Source organism: Erpetoichthys calabaricus, chromosome 3 (genome assembly GCF_900747795.2).
Source record: "Erpetoichthys calabaricus chromosome 3, fErpCal1.3, whole genome shotgun sequence".
Classification (NCBI taxonomy): Eukaryota; Metazoa; Chordata; class Cladistia; order Polypteriformes; family Polypteridae; genus Erpetoichthys; species Erpetoichthys calabaricus.
Window position 1 is genome coordinate 299,038,772 of NC_041396.2, and position 21,555 is coordinate 299,060,326.

Here is a 21,555-nt window from a genome sequence, read left to right on the forward strand (position 1 = left end):
ACAGGTTAGGTTAGGTGCATTGGTGCTCCTAAAATTGTCCCGTGTGTGTGCCCTGCGGTGGGCTGTCGCCCTGTGTTGGCTGGGATTGGCTCCAGCAGACCCCCGTGACCCTGTAGTAAGGATGTAGCGGGTTGGATAATGGATGAATATATATAGAATAGGTCAAAATTAACGAGAAGAGCGTCCACACGTTATAGACGTGGAGTTATTGCACAGTATTGTGATTTTATATAGCGCCTTTATGTAATGAAAAGCCCGTACCTTATACGGGTACGAACCGGGGGGGTCTGAAAGGCGCCCGTAGAAACAGCGAGACGGAGAACAACAGGCGCGCGCACATCGAACTGGCGCGCTCTTACGCATTATCGCACGTGCACACGCACATATATATTTACACAGACAGGTAACATTTGCACACACATATACACTCACACACACGCGCACACTCATTCAGAGGACGCCGACACATTTACACGTACAAGCGCGCGCACAGGACCGACGCGGACGCGCGCACACCAACACACTCGGAGGCACGCGGTGGTACACGAGTACACGGCAGTGGTACATGCAAACCCTGGGGGTCTCATATAGGACCGGCACAAGCACATCTACTGCACAAAAAGCAGCTTAGTCCACCCACAAACATACACGGGCGCATAAAGTGCGTTTATATATTTACATTCGGGTGACACACGGGAGACGAGGAGCAGGCCACCCAAACTCAAAGCTCGTAAGTTACACTCATCCACACACGTACCTGCGCACACATGCTGAACAGAAGTAACATTTTCACACGCGCAAGCACAATCAGCGGGAACGCGCGTGCTACCAGACAGTCACACGTGAACAGAACGGAGACATGGGCGCGTTCACACACGCGCACGCGGTACCCCAGAGAGAGCAGGCGCGCGGGTGTTCACGAGTGTTCACGCAGTGCCGACACACCACCGAGCGCGCGAGCGTCTGCACAAGCAGAATCGTTTTTCACGCACGCGTATAGTCAGTGAGTCGGCGTTGCGGGGTGGGGGTACACGCGCGGAAAGGTCTGGAGAGCGCGCGCCTCGGTGTCCAAAGTGTGTTTTCAGTGTTACTGTATTTGACTTGGGGTGTTGGGGGTCGGGGAATCCCCTCGCTATTCATACCGCGGGGCGTAAAAGAAAGGCAAGGAGCGCGCACCGCTCGAGTTAAGCCTATAAACGGCGACCCTCACTGACCGGAGCGCGTGCCCGTTAACCTTCATGAACGACACCCCTCGGGTCGCCTACGTCGCCTGATGGACTGAGCGGCTTATCCTCGATACGCAAAAACACACGGAAACATTCAGGGAGAGCAGCCATAGGCGCGCGCGCACACGCAAACGTTAAATACACGACTTACACACACGAACGGTAATCTCGGATTCACACACACACACACACGGACAAATAGGACAAAACACTGTCACCGAAGTGGTCGTGACAGACGTCAGGGTACGTGCCAGGCTGTGCCATCTTCCATAGGAGGTAAAGGGAAACCCACACATGACTCAAACCTGCTTAACGGTGCCACCCAGTCAACAAACATGATACAAAGTGACCTAGTGGGCACTCCGCTGGCATACTTAATAGCATCTTCTAACATGTGGCCCAATTTAGGCTTGGCTCATGGAACAATGCCAACTTGCCCTTACTAGGCTTTGGAGTTAGGCAAAATGTGAAGTTCACACCTGGCAATAAGCTGAGTGCCCTCCTGGCATATAGTAAGTTTTGCTGGTGAAAGTCACCTTACATAATAATAATAATAATAAGAAGAAGAAGAAGAAGAAGAAGAAGAAGAAGAAGAAGAAGAAGAAGAAGAAGACATTCTTATTATTTACATTTAAGGCTTTTTTGATATTGAATACCAAATAAGCTTCTGAAGACTTGCTTAAATAATTCATGCCTTCCTGCTGTAATTATATAGCATTACACCTTGGCATGAGAAATGGTGCCCTCACAGCATAAAGTGGAATGAGCCACAATAACTTTATGCATATCAAATGGCTGTTGCCAACCTGGCACAGTGTGTGTGGTACCATGCTGTTGTTATGCTGGACTCCCACTTGGCATGACCCAAATCGTATTCATTCAGGTAAGCAGTGTGCCCACCTTGCCTGACACAAAGTGACTTTTATGGGATCTTTATAGGCAAAATGCAATGTGTCCTCCTGGTGCCACCATGTGGTCCCCTGCGGGCACCGTACAGCATGCCAATCCCCCCTGCTGGTTTAAATCAGGAATGGTTTCAGTTGTGCTGGGTTGTTCCCAGCTGGCATGAAGAAGGGTTCACTGCTTTGCTGCTGCCCCAGTGCAATGTGATGTACTGACCACTTGCTTGCCCAATTCCTTTTCTTCTGCTATGAAAACAGTGCCTTCTTGGCATGGTACATCATGCCATCTTAAAATAATACCACATTTCCCAGAAATGACCACAAATTGACTTTTATCATGATATGTGGTAAAAGCAGGCCACTTCCCTGGCATGATCTAGATTTGGGTTAGGACTCAGTGTGCCCATCATGCATAGTTATGGTGACCTTCTGGACTTTGTGATTATGCCAGGGCTCTCCTGACATGATTTGTGATGCCCTCCTAGCTGGAGATTTATGCCAGCCTACTATGATGATGTGGTGCCATCCTAATATATATGTATAGAGGTCTTTGGGCCCTCCTGTAAATAACACCACCTGATGGGAGCCACCTTGGCACTGCCCAGGATGGTCTTAGCAGGAGATGTTCGAGAATGGCAGATTCCAGCAGACTCCACACATCTGCGTCCCGTTTTTTCAGCTCGCAGAGAACTTTTCCCTTTGGCCTCAGTGCCAGCTGGCAACACCACGTGAATGACTAGAGGTCTTGTTAGTCACCATAATTGGCATCAGAACCTCCCCCCCCCCACCACCACCTTAGCACCACTTGAGCCCGCAGGCTCAGCTCTCATGCTTTCCGTCGATAAAGATCAAAAATGGAGTGAGCTGCCAGCCGCGGGCACGCCTCAGCCTGGAGGAGGTCAAGCTGAAGGTCAGAAGAAGGTCGCCCACCCCCTCCCCGGTTGAAGGGGGCCGTAAATTTGCCACCTTGCTGCCGGGACTCGTGTGAAATATTAAAGAGGTGCGGGCGCGTCTGCCATCAGCGCCTCGTCGCCCCGGGTCCTTTGTCTTTTACATTTCTAATTAAAACAGATAAAGATGGTGGGAGTCGTGAATCCCACCGCGATTTCAGCGTTAAGATTTTAGAGAGTGCCATAAAACATTAAGGGCAGCAGGAATTGATTTTGTAATTACCTCCAGCTTCACTCGCACAGGCCACGCCAGTGGATGCAAGGTATTAAACTTATTAATAAGGGGGAGAGAGAAAGGCGCCAGGGCTGGCAGGACCCGGGCAAAGGCAGCGCCAAAGACTCACAGTGTGCCGGGCCTTCAGGCGCTTGGCAGGAACAGTGCAAGGCACCAGATGGCATCGGAAAAAGCTTGGGTTGGGCCTTCACATCTGGCCTCCCAGACCTATGAGATATTGGGGGTCCTCAAACCCACACTGTTCAATATTAGGAGGAGAAGGGTGAACGAATGGTGGTGCAAGAGCTCCTCCCACTGAAGACAGCGGGGCGGGGCTTATATTACATTTGGCATCACTTTCTCAATGGCACTGGGGGTAAAGAGGAGTCCCTAGGTGAAATATGGATGCCAGGGGGCACTCCAGCCCTGGCACAGGAAATGGGAGCTGTGAGGCTCACCATTCAGATGGCACGCTAGATGGGGCAGAGGAAACGCAAGGCAAAAGCAAACAGGTGGTCTTGAGATCTGGCATAGGAAATGCAAATTATGGGTAGCATTCTAGGTCTGGAATAGGAAACGAGTCATGAGGCTCACCAACCGGATGGCATTCTAGGTCTGGCACAAGAAATGGGTTACCGGAATCACCCGCCAGAGGGCTAAGCCTGGCAAACAAAATGAAAGATCACCAAAGACATATGGCAGTCAAGGACCGATACTGAAAAAGAGTTATGGGGCCCACCCAATCAGATGGCGCTCTAGACCTGGCACAAGAAATGTGCTACAGGATTCGCCCGCCAGAGGGCCATCCAAGCCTGGCATACAAAATGAAAGATCACCAAAGACATATGGCAGTCAAGGACCGATATTGGAAAAGAGTTACAGAGCCCACCCAATCAGATGGCACTCTATGTGTAAGATGTGGGGCTTACCCACACTATGTCTGGCACAGGAAAAGACTTATAGGGATCACCCACCAGAGGGCACTCTACATCTGGGATAGAAAAAGAGTTTATGGACTGGATGGCACTCTGGGAAAGAGAGCTAAAGTCACAAATCCTGCCTACCAACTGGCATCTGGGGTGAAGGCCCGTTCTGAAGGGCACTGGGGTGGACCCGGTCAGGTGTCTTCTTACCACACTATGCTTGGTGGAGCTGAATGCACATCCATCTTAAATCTGCTCAATTCAGTCCATAATCATAGAGACTGACTCTGGGTGCGAGGCACAAATCAGCCATCAGAGGGCACAGTCACGCCCACACTGTTAACCTGCAAAGAAATCTTTGTGCCACAGCAGGAGAACTCCCCTGGGCACAAAGTGAATGTGGAGACCCCCACAAAAGTGTGTCTGCTTTGCTTGGGCGACGGCTATTTTGTGTGTGCGGTTGCTAAGATGCTGTGTGGTTGCTAGACGCATAATGCACATGGCACATGACCCGTGACATCGCAGTGAGCCTACATCAGATGCCCACCGGTTACAGTAACTTTACTAGTTTATTCAAATCTGTTTGTCCCACCTAAGCATATCGTTGAAGGTTTTCTGAATATGGAGGACGCTGGGGGGTCACAACACGCATTTCATATCCGGTGGGACTGACCGTGCAGTGCGTTAGTCGCGGGCTCTTCAACTCAGTCCTGATGCAGCTTTCAGTTTGTTCCAAATGCTGCTGCTGCCAGAATCCTTACAAGAAATAGAAAAGTCAAACTCATAACCCCAGTGCTAGCGTCTTTACAAGGGCTTCCAGTGACGTTTAGGGTTCATTTTGAAAATCCTAATTCTTACATATAAAGTTTAAAACGGCCAAAGCCCTGCTTAGATGGATCAGAGGGCACGTTTATAGTTCGGCTTTATGACTATCGAAATATTTATGGTGGCAGACGACCGTGGAAGATCTCTATGATGGAAGGACCGGAAGAGAAGGACATACTGGGGACAATACATGAGAGGGGGGAAGACCACCCTGGAGTACGCCAGCCCTGTCTGGGGCCCCGTGGGCACTGCCAGAGGGCGCCTGGATGTTTGTACAGCCCTGGATGTGCTGCCAGAAGAAGGTCCAGGGGGAACCTGGGGTACTTTCTGGGTGCCCATCCAGCACTTCCATCACACCCGGGAATGCTGCCAATCCGAGAGCATCTGGAGGATGTCCGAGTGAGGCATTAAAAGGGGGCCGCCTCATTCCATTCAGGGAACCGGAGGACAAACTGGGAGGAGAGGATGAATGAAAGGAAAAAAGAAGGAAGGAGAAGGAAAAGGGGAGGAGCTATCATCTGTGGCTGATTAGTGCAGGGGGTCTGTGGGGTGGGGGGGGTGGTGTGGGGATTGGGGATAAGGAAAGGAAAGAGAAGTAGAAACGGCGTGTGCTGGCACTCGTGTCGCCGGGCCAGTCAGTGCCAGGCTTGAGTTCCACAATAGATACAGAGAGAGATATATTTTATATATTATATATACTGTATATTTATATATTTTATTTTTATTTCTCTGGTTTTCGAATACTTTCTGTTTCTTGCATTTTCCATATTTCTGATTGGGTCAAATTTGGTCAGAATTGGCTTGTCAGGCAACTCGGTTTTTTGCTTTGTGGTTTCACTTTTTTTTTTGAGACCCTACATACAGAGCCCCCCCCCCCCCTTAACATTATTTTTTTCATTGACTGCCCCCCCCCCCACTCCACAATTTAAAATTCCCGACGTCCTGATTAAACTGCCCACTGCAGAATTTCATTTAAGGGGATTTCGCCCCCCCCCCCCATATAGAAATGACAGCACTTTTTCTACAGGGTCCCCCCATTTCAGGGCACATGATTTGTGATGCTCTCTTAGCTGGAGATTTATGCCAGCCTACTATGATGATGTGGTGCCATCCTAATATATATGTATAGAGGTCTTTGGGTCAATGTTTGGGCCAATTGCCATCATAGGTGTTTATAACTCTTCAGGTGGGCTTCATCAGACCCCTCGGTTTGCTTCTCCCCTTTGGAGTCTGTAGCTGCCATTGTTCAAACATGAGGACAGCAGTTGTGTCAATGAAAGATAAAGAAGCCATTAGGGGGCTGAGAAACGAGAAGAAAACCATCAGAGATGTCAGTGAGGCCTTAGGGTGACCGAAATCAGCTGTCTGGAATATCATGAAGAAGAAAGAACACACTGGTGGGCTCAGTCATCACAAAGAGTCTGGTGGGCCGAGGAAGACCTCCACTGCTGACGATAGGAGAATCCTCACTGTGGTCAAGAAAAAGCCCCCAACACCTGTCTGACAGATCATACACAGTGTTCAGGGGGCCGATGTGTGTGTGTCAGAGACAACTATCAGCAGAGGGGGACACACTGCAAGATGAAGACCACAAACACAGGATGGCAGATTACAGTTTGTGATAAAGGACTTCAAAGAGCCTGCAGAATTCTGGGAAAGAAGGTCTTGTGGACAAACGAGATGAAGATGAACCTCATCAGGGTGATATCGAGAGCAAAGTGTGGAGTCGACAAGAAGGAGCCGCCCAAAGCAGACCACCTCATCTGTTACACATGGCAGGGCTGGGGGTGTTATGGCTTGGGCATGTATGGCTGGCACAGGTCCTGGCACACTTCTCTTCAATGATGACGGAGCTGCTGATGGCACAATGAATTCTGAGGTGCAGGGAAACATCTGATCTGCTCGAGTTCAGTAAATGAGCTCCAAACTCAGTGGACGGCACTTCATCCTACAAGATGAGGAGCCAAACAGACTGCTGAGGACACACAAAGGAGATTGTCAAAGATAAAGAGGCCAAGACAGTCACCTGATTTCAGTCCAACTGAGCAGGCCTTCCATCTGCTAAAGAGAAAACCGAAGGGGACAAGACCCCCAAAATAAGCAGGAACTGAAGATAGCTGCATTAGAGGCTTACAGAGCAACACCAGAGAAGACCCTCAGCACCGGGTGATGTCTGTGAATCACTAACTTCAAGCAGTCATTGCATGTGAGGGACACGCGACAAAGAACTAAATATGACAACGGCTTTAATGGACCTGCCATTGCTGTGTGACAAACATTATGGTGCCCTGAAATGGTGGGTGGGGTCATGTGACCCAAATGTGTACAACTCCGCTCAAATGAAAGTCTGCAGCTGGCACTTTAATCACAACGTCTGGAATTTTAAACTGAGGAGCAGAGGGGGAAATCAAGGAGCAGTGTGTCTTTGTCCCAAGCACTATGGGGGGCTCTGGGTAAACAGATTCTTTTTTTCTTTTGTGTATAAGCTGGGTGTTTACCGTCATCTCCCCTCTTTTGATGTGTTTTGTGATATTTCTAATGATTTTATCAACTTTCCTTTTTTTTTGACACCTGCTAGGCCAAAGCCTGCAGGTAGCAGTGAGGTGTAAGCCTGACTGGGTGAGTCTCTTCTGGGCTGGCTAGTCAAGTTTTCTGCCTGCTTTAGGCCCGTTTTGGTGGCCTTGTGCTCACTTTGTCATATTCAAGCCCCCTTTCCACAGTGAACTGGGTGGGACCCTTCAGGCCTCGGCCAGTCTTGTACCAGTTATTTCAGAGGCCTTCGTCCCATTTTGCTGTTTGAGACTCCAATTCACAACTTTAAAAGCAGGTCCAAATTGACCTTTGTAATGGACGGCAGACATGGGCTGTTATCCTGGCCAGGACTGAACTTCTTCTTCATCTTTTGGCAGCTCCCGTTAGAGGTTGCCACAGCGGATCATCTTCTTCTATATCTTTCTGTCCTCTACATCTTGTTCTGTTACACCCATCACCTGCACTGAGACCCATAAACAATCAGCAGGCCAGAGCAATGAAAGGACCAGGGGAGATGAGCACTGGTGAATATTTTCTCCCCCAGCACACTAGATGGCAGCCTCACTGGGGTATGATGCCCACACAGACACCAGCAGGGCATGCTGGGACTTGTAGTTCCATGGGATCTGTGAAGAACCATCAGGGAGGACCTGCAGGGATACATAATCTAACTGATTATTATTATCTTCTAAACTAGCAATCATGGAGAATCCACTGCATCCACTGAACAGGATCATCTCAGACAGAGGAGCAGCTTCAGCGACAGACTGCTGTCACCGTCCTGCTCCACTGACAGACTGAGGAGATCGTTCCTCCATCACACTATGCGACTCTTCAATTCCACCCAGGGGGGTAAACATTAACATTATACAAAGTTACTGTTTTTTACCTGCATTATTATCACTCTTTAATTAATCATGCATCCGGCGCCGCCGTGATGTGAGTGGCAGCCTTTTCAGCAGCTCCGTGTATGACTGTATATGTATGTGTACTTTTCTACTTTTATTTTTCTATTTATATTTATTGATCACTCCTATTACTTTATTTTATGTGGATTCCTTCCCTGGACACACTTACTTTTACAACGTGGGCATGGATTTTTACACGCCGAGACTCGCCTATTCAAGTACTCAACTTCGGGCGCTGAGAACAAATGCCAGTGCCGGTGTGGTTCCCTATTTACCCGACGAGGTAAGAAGGCGATATCGTGGCAGCAGAGCCGGCACTAAGCTAAAAAAGAAGCGGCTTGCGAGAAAGTGGCGTTTTAAGCCTTCGGTGCCTTCTGTTATTCTGGGGAATGTGAACTCAATCTCAAATAAGATCGACGAACTGGCTGTGCTGGTGAAAAATGTAAGGACCTACAGAGAATGCAGTCTGTTGTGTTTTTGCGAAACGTGGCTAAATAACACCATCCCAGATGCCAACGTGGAGCTACCCGGGTTTAGCACAGTTAGAGCGGACAGAGACGCAAGTACCTGTGGGAAGCACAAAGGAGGAGGACTCGCTCTCTATGTTAATACACGGTGGTGTCACTCTGGACATGTTAACGTCAAAATCTCCACTTGCTGCAGGGACATCGAACTGTTGGCCGTAAGTTTACGTCCCTACTACTTGCCCAGAGAGTTTGGACACGTCATTGTTGTCATCGTGTACATACCTCCTCAGGCGGACGTGGAGATAGCGAGTGACATCATCCATTCTGCTGTTGCTTAGTTACAAACGCAGCACCCTGAGGTGCTTGTGCTAATCGCTGGAGACTTTAACCATGTGACGCTGGACAAAACATTACCTGCATTCTCCCAGTATGTGCACTGTAACACCCGGGGAAATAAGACTATTGATTTACTGTATGCAAACGTTAAAGACGCATACAGTGCCACCCCGCTGCCTGCGCTTGGGAAAGGAGATCATAACCTGGTGCTGCTTCAGCCTCACTACAAACCAAAAGTGAGAGTCCTACCTGTAACCACACGATCATTCAGGAAGTGGACTCCGGAGGCTGAGAATGCTCTGAGAGAACTTTTTGGAACTACAGACTGGGATATCCTGCAGGGATCACATAGTGAGAACATTGAGGAGGTTGTTGACTGCACTACTGACTACATCAACTTCTGTATGGACATTGTAGTTCCAGTAAGAACAGTACGCTGCTATGCTAACAACAAGCCATGGATTACAAGTGACATCAAGGGCCTTTTGAACCAGAAGAAAAGGGCTTTTAAAGGCGGTGATCAGCATGAGCTCAAGCGCGTGCAGAAGGAACTCCGAGTCCAGCTCAGGGCGGCGAAGGAGCAGTACAGGAGAAAGCTGGAGCAGAAGTTGCAGAATAACAGCATGAAGGAAGTGTGGGATGGGATGAAGATCATCACTGGCTGCAGCTCGAAGCGGGGTACCACCATTGAGAGAGACGTGAAGAGAGCAAACCAAATGAACATCTTCTTTAACAGGTTTGACCACCCTAACCCACTCTCACCTCGGAGTATTGCACCCTCCACACATCCTTCTGCTGATACCAGCATAGGAAAGACATCCCCACCCATAATTACAACAGCGCAAGTGAGCAGAGAGCTGAGGAGACTTCGTGCCAGCAAAGCAGCGGGTCCAGATGGAGTATCGCCACGACTGCTGAAGGTCTGTGCATCGGAGCTGGGGGGCCCTCTACAGCGCATCTTCAACCTGAGCCTGGAACAGGGGAAAGTCCCGAGGCTTTGGAAAACATCTTGTATCACCCCAATCCCAAAGGTATCACGTCCTAGTGAGCTGAATGACTTTCGGCCTGTTGCTCTGACATCACATGTGATGAAGACCATGGAGAGGCTGCTGCTTCACCACCTTAGGCCACAGGTTCAACACGCCCTTGACCCTCTGCAGTTTGCATATCAGGAGAAGGTGGGAGCAGAGGATGCCATCATCTATATGCTACATCGATCTCTCTCCCACTTGGACAGAGGCAGTGGTGCTGTAAGAATTATGTTTCTAGACTTCTCTAGCGCCTTCAACACAATCCAACCTCTGCTCCTTAGGGACAAGCTGACAGAGATGGGATTAGATTCATACCTAGTGGCATGGATCATGGACTATCTTAAAGACAGACCTCAGTATGTGCGTCTTGGGAACTGCACGTCTGACATTGTGGTCAGCAACACAGGAGCGCCACAAGGGACTGTACTTTCTCCGGTCCTGTTCAGCCTATATACATCAGACTTCCAATGCAACTCGGAGTCCTGCCATGTGCAAAAGTTCGCTGATGACACTGCTATCGTGGGCTGTGTCAGGAATGGGCTGGAGAAGGAGTATAGGGACCTAATCAATGACTTTGTTAAATGGTCCGACTCAAACCACCTACACCTGAACACCAGCAAAACCAAAGAGCTGGTGGTGGATTTTAGGAGGCCCAGACCCCTCATAGACCCAGTGATCATCAAAGGTGACTGTGTGCAGATGGTGCAGACCTATAAATATCTGGGAGTGCAGCTGGATGATAAATTAGACTGGACTGCCAATACTGACGCGCTGTGCAAGAAAGGACAAAGCCGGTTATACTTCCTTAGAAGGCTGGCGTCCTTCAACATCTGCAATAAGATGCTGCAGATGTTCTATCAAACAGTTGTGGCGAGCGCCCTCTTCTACGCAGTGGTGTGCTGGGGAGGCAGCATTAAGAGGAAAGACGCCTCACGCCTGGACAAACTGGTGAGGAAGGCAGGATCTATTGTTAGCATGGAGCTGGACAGTTTAACATCTGTGGCAGAGCGAAGGGCGCTCAGCAGGCTCCTATCAATTATGGAGAATCCACTGCATCCACTAAATAATGTCATCTCCAGACAGAAGAGCAGCTTCAGTGACAGACTGCTGTCACCGTCCTGCTCCACAGACAGATTGAGGAGATCGTTCCTCCCCCAAACTATGCGACTCTTTAATTCCACCAGGGGGGGTAAATGTTAATATTTAACATTATACATAGTTATTGTCTGTTTTTTCACCTGTATTATTATCATTCTTTAATTTAATATTATTTATTGTATCAGTATGCTGCTGCTGGAGAATGTGAATTTCCCCTTGGGATTAATAAAGTATCTATCTATCTATCTATCTATCTATCTATCTATCTATCTATCTATCTATCTATCTAGTATATAGTGCCTTTCAGTTCTATCTATCTATCTAATCCCTAATTTCAGGGCCTTCCATTCGATCTGGAAGAACCTCCACTGGGTTTAGCCCTAAGCACCGAGTCATAGATGAAAGGTGAGCCAGAGTTGGCAGAGGAGCTGAACAACACTAGCCTGGGAGGAGTTGAGGATGAAGAAGAAGAAGACAAAGAAGAAAACAAAGAAGTAAAAGAAACAAAAGACAAAGGAGAAGATGAAGAAGGAGAAGAAGACGATGACAAATGAGAGGAAAACGAAGGAGAAAGACAATGAAGGAGGAGAAGATGAAGGAGAAGAAGACAAAGAAGGAAAAGAAAAAGAAGACAGAGGATGAAAGAAGAGAAAAAAGGAGAAGATAGATAGATATAAAAGGCACTATATGATAGATAGATAGATAGATAGATAGATATGACAGGCACTATATAATAGATAGATAGATATGAAAGGCACTATATAATAGATAGATAGATATGAAAGGCACTATATAATAGATAGATAGATATGACAGGCACTATATAATAGATAGATAGATATGAAAGGCAGTATATGATAGATAGATGTGAAAGGCACTATATAATAGATAGATGTGAAAGGCGCTATATAGATAGATAGATGTGAAAGGCGCTTTATAGTTAGTTAGATATGAAAGGCACTACATGATAGATAGATAGATTAATAGATAGATAGATATGAAAGGCACTATATAATAGATAGATATGACAGGCACTATGTAATAGATAGATAGATATGAAAGGCACTATATAATAGATAGATGTGAAAGGCGCTATATAGATAGATGTGAAAGGCGCTATATAGATAGATATGAAAGGCACTATATGATAGATATAGATGTGAAAGGCGCTATATAGATAGATATGAAAGGCACTATATGATAGATAGATATGAAAGGCACTTTATGATAGATAGATAGATGTGAAAGGCGCTATATAGATAGATATGAAAGGCACTATATGATAGATAGATATGAAAGGCACTTTATGATAGATAGATAAATGTGAAAGGCACTATATAGATAGATGTGAAAGGCACTATATGATAGATAGATGTGAAAGGCGCTATATCCCAAGAGAGACATTCAGCACATCCCCCGAGTGTCACAGGGTCACCCCGTTAAGATCATGTGGGTGTGGCTCAGATGTAAGACCCCAAGTCACAGGCCCCTCCCACTGTACCTCCATAATGAAAGACGATTCTGAAGGACATCACAGGGGCTGCAGGGTCCGGTTGTGCCATTTTAAGAGTCACAGAGGCAGATCGTTGAGGTGGTGTGGCTGGAGGTGACAGAACTGAAATCTCTGGAGTCTCATCCTGCATAGCAACTGCTGCTGAGTGGGCTTCACGATTGCCAGCTTTGAATGGTAGTAAATGTCTTTATAAAATGCTCCCCCAAGAGTCACAAAGCTCATCCACAGAATTGCCCTGGAGGGTCTCTAAACTAAAGAGACTTTTAGTCCCCCATCTTCTCCTACTGGGCACCAAACAGGACAGTGGGTCTCGCTCAGGCCCCCCTTCTTCTGCTGTATGGCACCTTTACACTTGGGGGCTCAGAGTAACATTACTTGGGGCTGGGCAGGGTGGGTGTTGTGTTGCCCCTCATTTGCCTGGTGGTTGGCCAACTTGTAAAAGACATGAGGATGGAGCAGGTCGGTCCTCACAGGGCCAGCGTGCAGCTCATTTCTCCTGTCTAACAGGTTCACGTCACAAACCTCTCCGACTCGTAAAGGCAGACTAAAGGCACCATAAAGCAGGATTTTTACAGCCTTTATTGCAGCAATAAAGCAAACAGACACTTTATATCAGAAACAGAAGTGACCGCAACCACAGGAGAGTCAATTATCTTAACAACCTGAGGTCAGCGCGCCGCACACCAGACAGGTCGGCACAGCTGGGCAGCCGGAGGCAGCACTGAAACCGACAAGAGCCTCACGAGGGTAAAGGGTTAAGTGGGCGGGGCCCAGAGTGGGCTGGCCTTCAGGAGAAATGAGTGACAGATGATCGGCACTGTGAGAACATAAAGCCACCATTCCAACCATTTATTTAGAAGGAGAGATGGATAGATGGAGGGGTGGGCTGTGAGCCAGAAGAGGTGGCCGACAAGCGCAAAGTGAGGCATGCACTCAGTTGTGGTCACAAACACACACATAAGACATGACAGACGCAGTGACACATGCATGTGCACACACACACACGGGCAAACAAAAAGAAATCCATCTATGCATAAAACACACAAAGATGCATGCTGTGAAAGAAGCACAACACACACACACTGGGGTACAAAGCACAGACACAAGCCCACCAGCACACATAAAGATACATAATGAACCCTCTCTGAAGCGAGGGTCTGGTGTTACTCATACCAGGGGCACATTAGAACAAATAGAGCAATGGCAATGAGAATCGGCCATTCTGCCCATCATGTTTGCCCATCCTATTCACCTGAATTCTTCAAAATAACACCAAGATGAGATTTGAACACCTTGGCAGTCTCAACAGGGAAGGACCAAAGCCAGTTCTTACTAGAGGTTAAGACCCAGAATAGGAACCAGAGTCCCGCCTCTATCCCCGCCTCTGGCCCCGCCTCCAGCTTCAGCTTCCCTGTGTCATAAAGGCCATGAATGGGCTGGCACTCTGGGTTCATTACCCAGTCGGTAAGGGTGGAGGGAAGACTGGCACCAGAGGTAACATGCTCTTTCAACACGATAGATGGAAGCCCCCAGTAGGGAGGTGTAATTCCCTGCTGGGTTTCTTGGGAGCCAACAAGGGGGAGCAGAAGTGAGGAGGATTCCATATTGGGCAGGAAGGCAGATAGTGGGGTATAGCTGGTTAAGGATTTGGACTTCAAATCCCACTACTGACACTGTGTGACCCTGATCTGCCTGTGCTCTGATTGTACTTTACCAACTGTATCAGAAACTAGCTGTCCCCCTCGGCTCGGCCCACGTAGTAGTGAAACAGGACAAACTTAAAAAATCCACAAAAAAAAAATTAATAATTTGTACTGAAAAGAAATTCAATTGATAGCTTTTGTATCCAAGGGGGCTCTTGATGTACAATATTTTTGGTTTGTTATCAGGGATGAGAATGTAACTGTGATCTCTTTGCCAAAAAAGGAAAAAGCTGGTCGAGGGCAAGGTGGGTACGGTCTACATACTGACTCACACACATGCCACTGAAAAAGACATGAAGATACACAGTGTGGCAGACGACTGGGGGGCCTCGCCCCACCAGGACACCTGGAGAAGGGAAGGATTGGGAGAGGGGCAATAACTTTCCCGGGACGCAAGAGGGCAGCCCCCCCCTCGCCCCCCCAGCCCCGGATTGCATCAGGGCCACCAGTAGGGGGCGCCTGGACAATTTCCCAGAGCCCTGGACTGCAGCACTTCCGCCACACCATCAACCAGCACCCAGAGCACGTCCGGGTACAATGTAAAAGGGGCCACTCCACTCCATTTGGAGAGCCGGAGTCGGTTTGAGGGGGCAGAGGACAGAGCTTGCGGGACAGGAGTGGAGGCGGCAGGAATAATAAGATAAGAGAAGAAAGGAAAGAAGGAAAGGACTGCGCTTATTGTGGTGATTGGCGCCCTGTGCTGAGTGCAGAAGAAGGCAAAATAAACAAGTGTGTTGTCTGGACATGGCGAGCCCGCGTCTCTATCTGTGATACAGGGTGGCATCTTCCATAACAGACACAATAAACACAAACACGCCTCATGCAAAACACTCATTAACATGCACACAAACGGAAAATAAACTCCCATGTTGCTATGGTAACACAACACACATACACACATTGTGAAAAAAAACACACACTTACCCAAACTCTCAAAAACGAACACAGACACGCAGTTCACACCCCCAGACGCGCACACACACACACACTGCTGCCTAAATGCACAGACGCACTGCCTACTGTTACGTTTCAGCCACAGGAGGCCCCTCCCCCTTGGCTTATGTTTAAATTTCTTTGATCTTTTCCCATTGTAACCACTAGGGGGTGCCGCGGAGCCCAAAACCACAAGACACAGTAACGCAGGGCACGTTTTTAGAATAAAATAAAGGATTTTTTATTCTTCACAAATCCTCCAATAATCACCCACAGTGATAACACAAATACATTCACCAATTCTTCCTACTGTATGCCCTCAGTTGAGTGTTGCCCACTGCCTCCCGACTCTGATTCAATGATATGAGGCAGCGGGCTCTCTTTTTTTGATGCCGGACCTGGGAGTGCTGCTACTGCCACGCCAGCCATATCTTCCAGGAAACAGCAGTTAGGTCTTACCCTGACAGCAGCACCCCCTCTATTGGCACGCAGGGACCCCGACAAGGCTGCATTTCCGGATTCCATATCCCAAGCATCCCTGTGTGGGAGTCCCGACTGGGTTGCCAAATGAGGACCACTGCCAACTGGCATATGGGGGATGGAATTGCTACCTATTCCTGATTGGTCCGTCTATTCATTTATACCAGCCAGGCACAAAGTTATTTTCTTGTCCAGCTGGCCAGTTCATCGGCCCTTCCTGCCCAGGTAATGGATCCTTTTCCCTTCCCAGTCGGGATGCCCATTCTGCTCTCACACCATTCAGTTTTCATTACTGTTCACTGCCCCTCTTTATGCAAAGAGTTTTGGGTGGGATTGGGAACAAACGACAGAGACGTGCATTTGAAGCAGAAACCTTGACGACATTAATGAAGCATCTGGGTGAGATATTGGGATAGCGTAGCTATTAGCCAAACGAATGATTAGACTCCAAGCTTTTAACAGCTATTATTAGCTATAAGCCAAACAACCTATTAAAGGAGTGACAAATGGACTGAATGGCCTCCTCCCTTAAGGCAGTGGGTGGGACTAAAACTGCACATCTTGATGGCTCCACACCCAGAAACACTACCTTAAGGGAGCAGGGAGCATAACTAAATACATTTATACAAAACTGGAAATACAACCCATGTTATTAAACCGGAAAATCCAGACTAGGATTGCCAGGCTGGAACCTGTCTCAGCTAGCATAGGGTGCAAGGTGGGAAGAAACCTTGGACAGGGTGACCCCACACTTACACCCATCCACCCACACACAAACGGGACAATTTAGTGTCCCCAATTTGCTTAACCTGCATGTCTTTGGACTGTGGGAGGAATCCGGAGCACCTGGAGGGAACCCACACAGACACAGGGAGAACATGGAAACTCCACAGAGGGAGGACCCATGACGCAAATCCTGGCCTCCCAACTCTCATGCAATGATATGAAGCAACGGGCTCTCTTTTACGCTGGACCTGGGAGTGCTGCCAGTGTCGCACCAGCCATATCTTCCAGGAAACAGTAGTGAGGTCTTACCCTGACAGAGCGCCCTCTCTTGGCACGCAGGGACCCTGACAGGGCTGCATTTCCGGATTCCATATCCCAAGCACCCCTGTGTGGGAGTCCTGACTGCGTTGCCATATGAGGACCACTGCCAACTGCAAACACATGAATACATCCGTAATAAACAAATGAATATTAAAAAGGGAAGAAGATGAGACACTTACAATGCAACAAACAGAACAATAACAAAAACTGAAACTGCATTTAAAAATGGTTAAAATGTGACATCCACAAAGAGACTTTCTGATTGGTGCCCACCAATATATGAACTCAAAGACGCACACTTGCATGTAAAAAAATATATATATATTATCCACAAATGATTATAACAGAAAACTTGGAGAACTGCTAAGCTAACACACCACAGATACGCTACACAAACCAAACCACACACGAGTTCTCTACAAACTCCGGGGAGACACAAAGACTCACCAAGCAGAAAATGCACAGATGCACTTGGAAGCCGCCAGGCAGACACAAAAACACAAACCAAATGCACCGACGTACATCACAGCAAAGTTAACACACAAATGTGAAGGCTTGTAAGTAAAACACACAGAAAAGAAAATCGACACACCTTGTATACCTGTGAGCAAAGACAAAGACAGACAGACAGATGCACACTAATAAGTGAAGACAAAGACACAATCCAATAAAGCAGCACACAGAGTGCATTAACAGCACAGAGAGATACTGATCAGTCTTGGGGACTCAGCCAGCATTTCTGTAATATATATAAAAACATTTTAAAGTCCCTCCCTTTCAAAGATCCCAGAGTGCAGTGGGAAAGGATCCCTTAACATTTCAGAAACAAACTGGAAGGCAGCCACGCACAGAATTCACTCGAGCTCCACATGCACAAACCATTCAATTATTCAACTTACAAATTATTTATTTCTTATATTTTTTTTTTTATATTTTCTTATATCTTTTATTTCTAATTTTTTATCTCTCTCATCTAAAATTGTCCAAAATGTTTCCAGGGCAAAGTCCAACCTGTGAACGTTGCAATCGAGCTGAAGCCTCACTGGGCCACATGTTTTGGGCCTGCACCAAATTAACATCATTCTGGACCAACACCTTTAAATGCCTACCCAGAGGCGGCCTTAGGAGTGTGCGGGGGGGGCCTAGGGCTGACCAACCCCACGCGGGGCTGGTTATGTCAAACGCTGTTACCGGTATGTGTGGGCTATAGAAACTTGTGCGTGAATTTAACAAAAATAATGATAACATTCACCAGATTTTCTCATTACTGTATTCAACTAAATTTTTGCAAGATAACACGCGGACCTGATCAAAATATAACGATATCATCTACTAAAAAAGTGTAATTCATATTTCATGACAATGCCACAACAGTGCAAAATGCGATGTGGTGTCATGCGGAAATTAGCAGGGCCTCTTCTAGAAAGTGTATCCAAACTGCAAGTGCACTCGATATGCAATAAGGGTTCCTCTTAGAAGCATCTCAAATATATATATATATTTGTGGTACGCGGCTGGGGGTGTGGTACACAGCCGGGACGCCCAGGAGGACCAGAGGAGAGCTTGCTTGCACCTCCTCCATACCACAAGGGGGCGACCGCCCTGGTTGCTTTGGGGGCCACGGGTGCAGAGCTTTGAATCTCAACCCTGTAGGGGCCCGTTGTCACCGCCAGGGGGCGCCCGGATGCCTTGGCAGCCCTGGACCTCAGAACTTCCGCCACACCAGGAAGTGCTGGGGGGAAGAGGAGCAGGGACACCCGGAGTGCTTCCGGGGATACAGCCGGCACTTCCGCCAGACTGGGGCGTGTCGGTGGAAGATTGCCGGAGCACACCTGGAGCACATCTGGGGGATAATAAAAGGGGCCGCCTCCCTTCATTGAGGGCTGGAGTCGGGTGAGGAGAAGGACTGAACTTGGTGGAGAGGAGTGGAGGCGGCCTGAAGAGAAGAAAGATAGTGAGTGTGAGAGGCCTGGACTTTGGGGAAGTCTTGGGGGTTGTTGTGTGTGCACTTATTGACATTTGTAAATAGACTGTCAATAAACGTGTGGTGGTGAATTTACCATGTCTCCCTGTCTGTGTCCGGGGCCCGTTCCACAATATACATATTATATAACTTGAATATAAGAGAATATAACTTGACAAATCCGCTCGAACAGGACACGTGGACCTCAAATCGGGGCCCCTTAGGTGCGGGGCCTGGGGCGGTCGCCCCACTTGCCACCCCCAAATGCCACTCTTGTGCCAACCAGACAGCTTTGGTGTCACAATTCCTTCTAATCCACTAACAGCTGTGTTTGGTGGGCTCACAGATGGCCTTAAAGTGGAGAAGGACAAGCAAACTGTATTTGCTTTTACTTCATTATTGGCTTGTAGACTTATCTTGCTCAACTGGAGGAATCCTAGCCCACTTCTGTTAAGTCACTGGGTAACTGATGTTATATCTCATTTGAAATTGGAAAAAAAAAAATCAAATTCTCACTTAGAGGATCTGTACAAAACTTTTTTTAAAACATGGCAGGATCTAATCAATAACATTTTAGAATAAGCAGTTATATTGGGGGAAAAGACTCCTTTCTCTCTGTACTACTCTCAACAGTTTTATTCCGGCTGTTGGCCTTCCTTTCTTTCACATGGGTGGTGGTTGATTTGATTTTAGTTCTGTTAAGTTTGACTTGATTGTATGGAATGTTACATGTTTTTATTGAATTCAATATTGGCTAACTAGAAAGATTGTAGTCTCTCTAGTTAGTCAATAAAAGGTGTCCTTCTGCTTACTTCTCACCACATCTATAATGGCTAACATGGTACAACACCCTAATACTACATAAATTCAATTAAAGAAAAAAGAGAAACAGATGCCCTCACACGTCCAAGCAGACACACTTTCACACATTCGCAGTTAAACAAATCATCACACACAATCCACCCGCGTTCTTTTAGGCAAAAACAAAGATGCAGGCCAGTAAATAAACACTGCTTATGTAACACAGAACACACACATCTGCTCAATAATAAAAAAATCAAAGACACAAACACACAGGCTGCTAGGTCAACACCAATCAAATCAAATCTGTATCTACACAAACTTCCAGAAAAACACAAAGACACTGCTAAGCCACACAGACACCAAGCTGCATGACACAAAGACAAAAATCAGTAAGCGCACACAAAACCTCCGGGCCACTAAACACACAACCTTTCAATGCTCAGTACACACAAAGACACACACCGGCACATGACAGCAGACACAAATCCTCGGCAAACGAAGAACCACATAATTATTTGCCATTTTAAACAACAAAATGGAAAAAAAGGAAAATAAAATTAAGCTTGGGATGTCTGGCCGCAGACACCAGCATTTTAAAGGCTTTATGAATTGCTGCAGGAAAACCCAAGAAACAAACAAAAAAAAAAAAGGTTTGACAGAAATGTACAACCTGCAGGGGGCGCCACAGAGTTCTATCCTTACTGAAGGGTTCAACTGCTTTAAGGAGTGCAGAGCAATGAAAGTTTGATTCAAAAAAATGAAAAATAAAACACATGGCAATGTTTACAACATGGCAACCAAATAAAAAACATGAGAAAAATCATCAAAATGGTAACCAAAAAATAAGTTAAAGTCGATTCTAAGATTCGTCACTAACCCACTTAATTCAGACCAGGTTGTTGGGAGGTTTTTGGTTGGTGCTGAAGGCTATCCCACCTAGCACTGGGCACAAGACAGGAACAGACGCAGGCAGGGCGGACTTTAATATTCATATTTTATAAACGAGCAATGAAAGTCATCTGATTCAACGGTAGCATCCAAAAAACAAGGCAAAGTCGTCAAAATGGTAACCAAAAAACAAGGCAAAGTTGACTATAAGACTCATCACGTCACTTTCTAACCTGCTTAAACCAGACAATGGTCACAGTATGGGTGGGGGGCAGCTAGAGCCTATCCCATCTAGTACAGGGTTCAAGGAACAAACCCCAGACAGGGCAGATTTAAAGACTGACATTTTAAAAATGAGCAATGAAAGTCATCTGATTCAATGGGGGAATCCAAAAAACAAGGCAAAATCATCAAAATGGTAACCAAAAAACAAGGCAAAGTTGATTCTAAGACTCATCTTGCCCTTTTCTAACCTGCTTAATACAAAACCAGGGCTACTGAGGTGGGGGGAGTGGTGTGACCTTTGGGCTGTCCCAGTTAGCTTAGGGTGCAAGGCAGGAACAAACCACAGACAGGGTGCCAGTCCATCACAGGGCAGACTAAAGGACTGACATTTTAGAAACAAATGAGCAATGAAAGTCATCTAATAAAAAAGTAAAGAAGGCAAACTTGCTGGATAAGACTTAATAAATGTAGACACGGATGGGGCAGTGTATAGTTGCATATAAAACCGATAAAGTAACAATACCACACTGTTAAAATGATTGAACGCAAAAGAAAAAAAGTACAAAAAATGCAGTTTTTGCTTCTTC

General features: G+C 47.0%; 1 long non-coding RNA gene across 1 annotated transcript in view; it reads right to left on the reverse strand.

Annotated features, from left to right (window-relative positions):
• The window catches only part of LOC127527205 (uncharacterized), a 201,450-nt gene that overhangs the window by 87,427 nt on the left and 92,468 nt on the right, over positions 1–21,555 (reverse strand). The window lies entirely within an intron of this gene.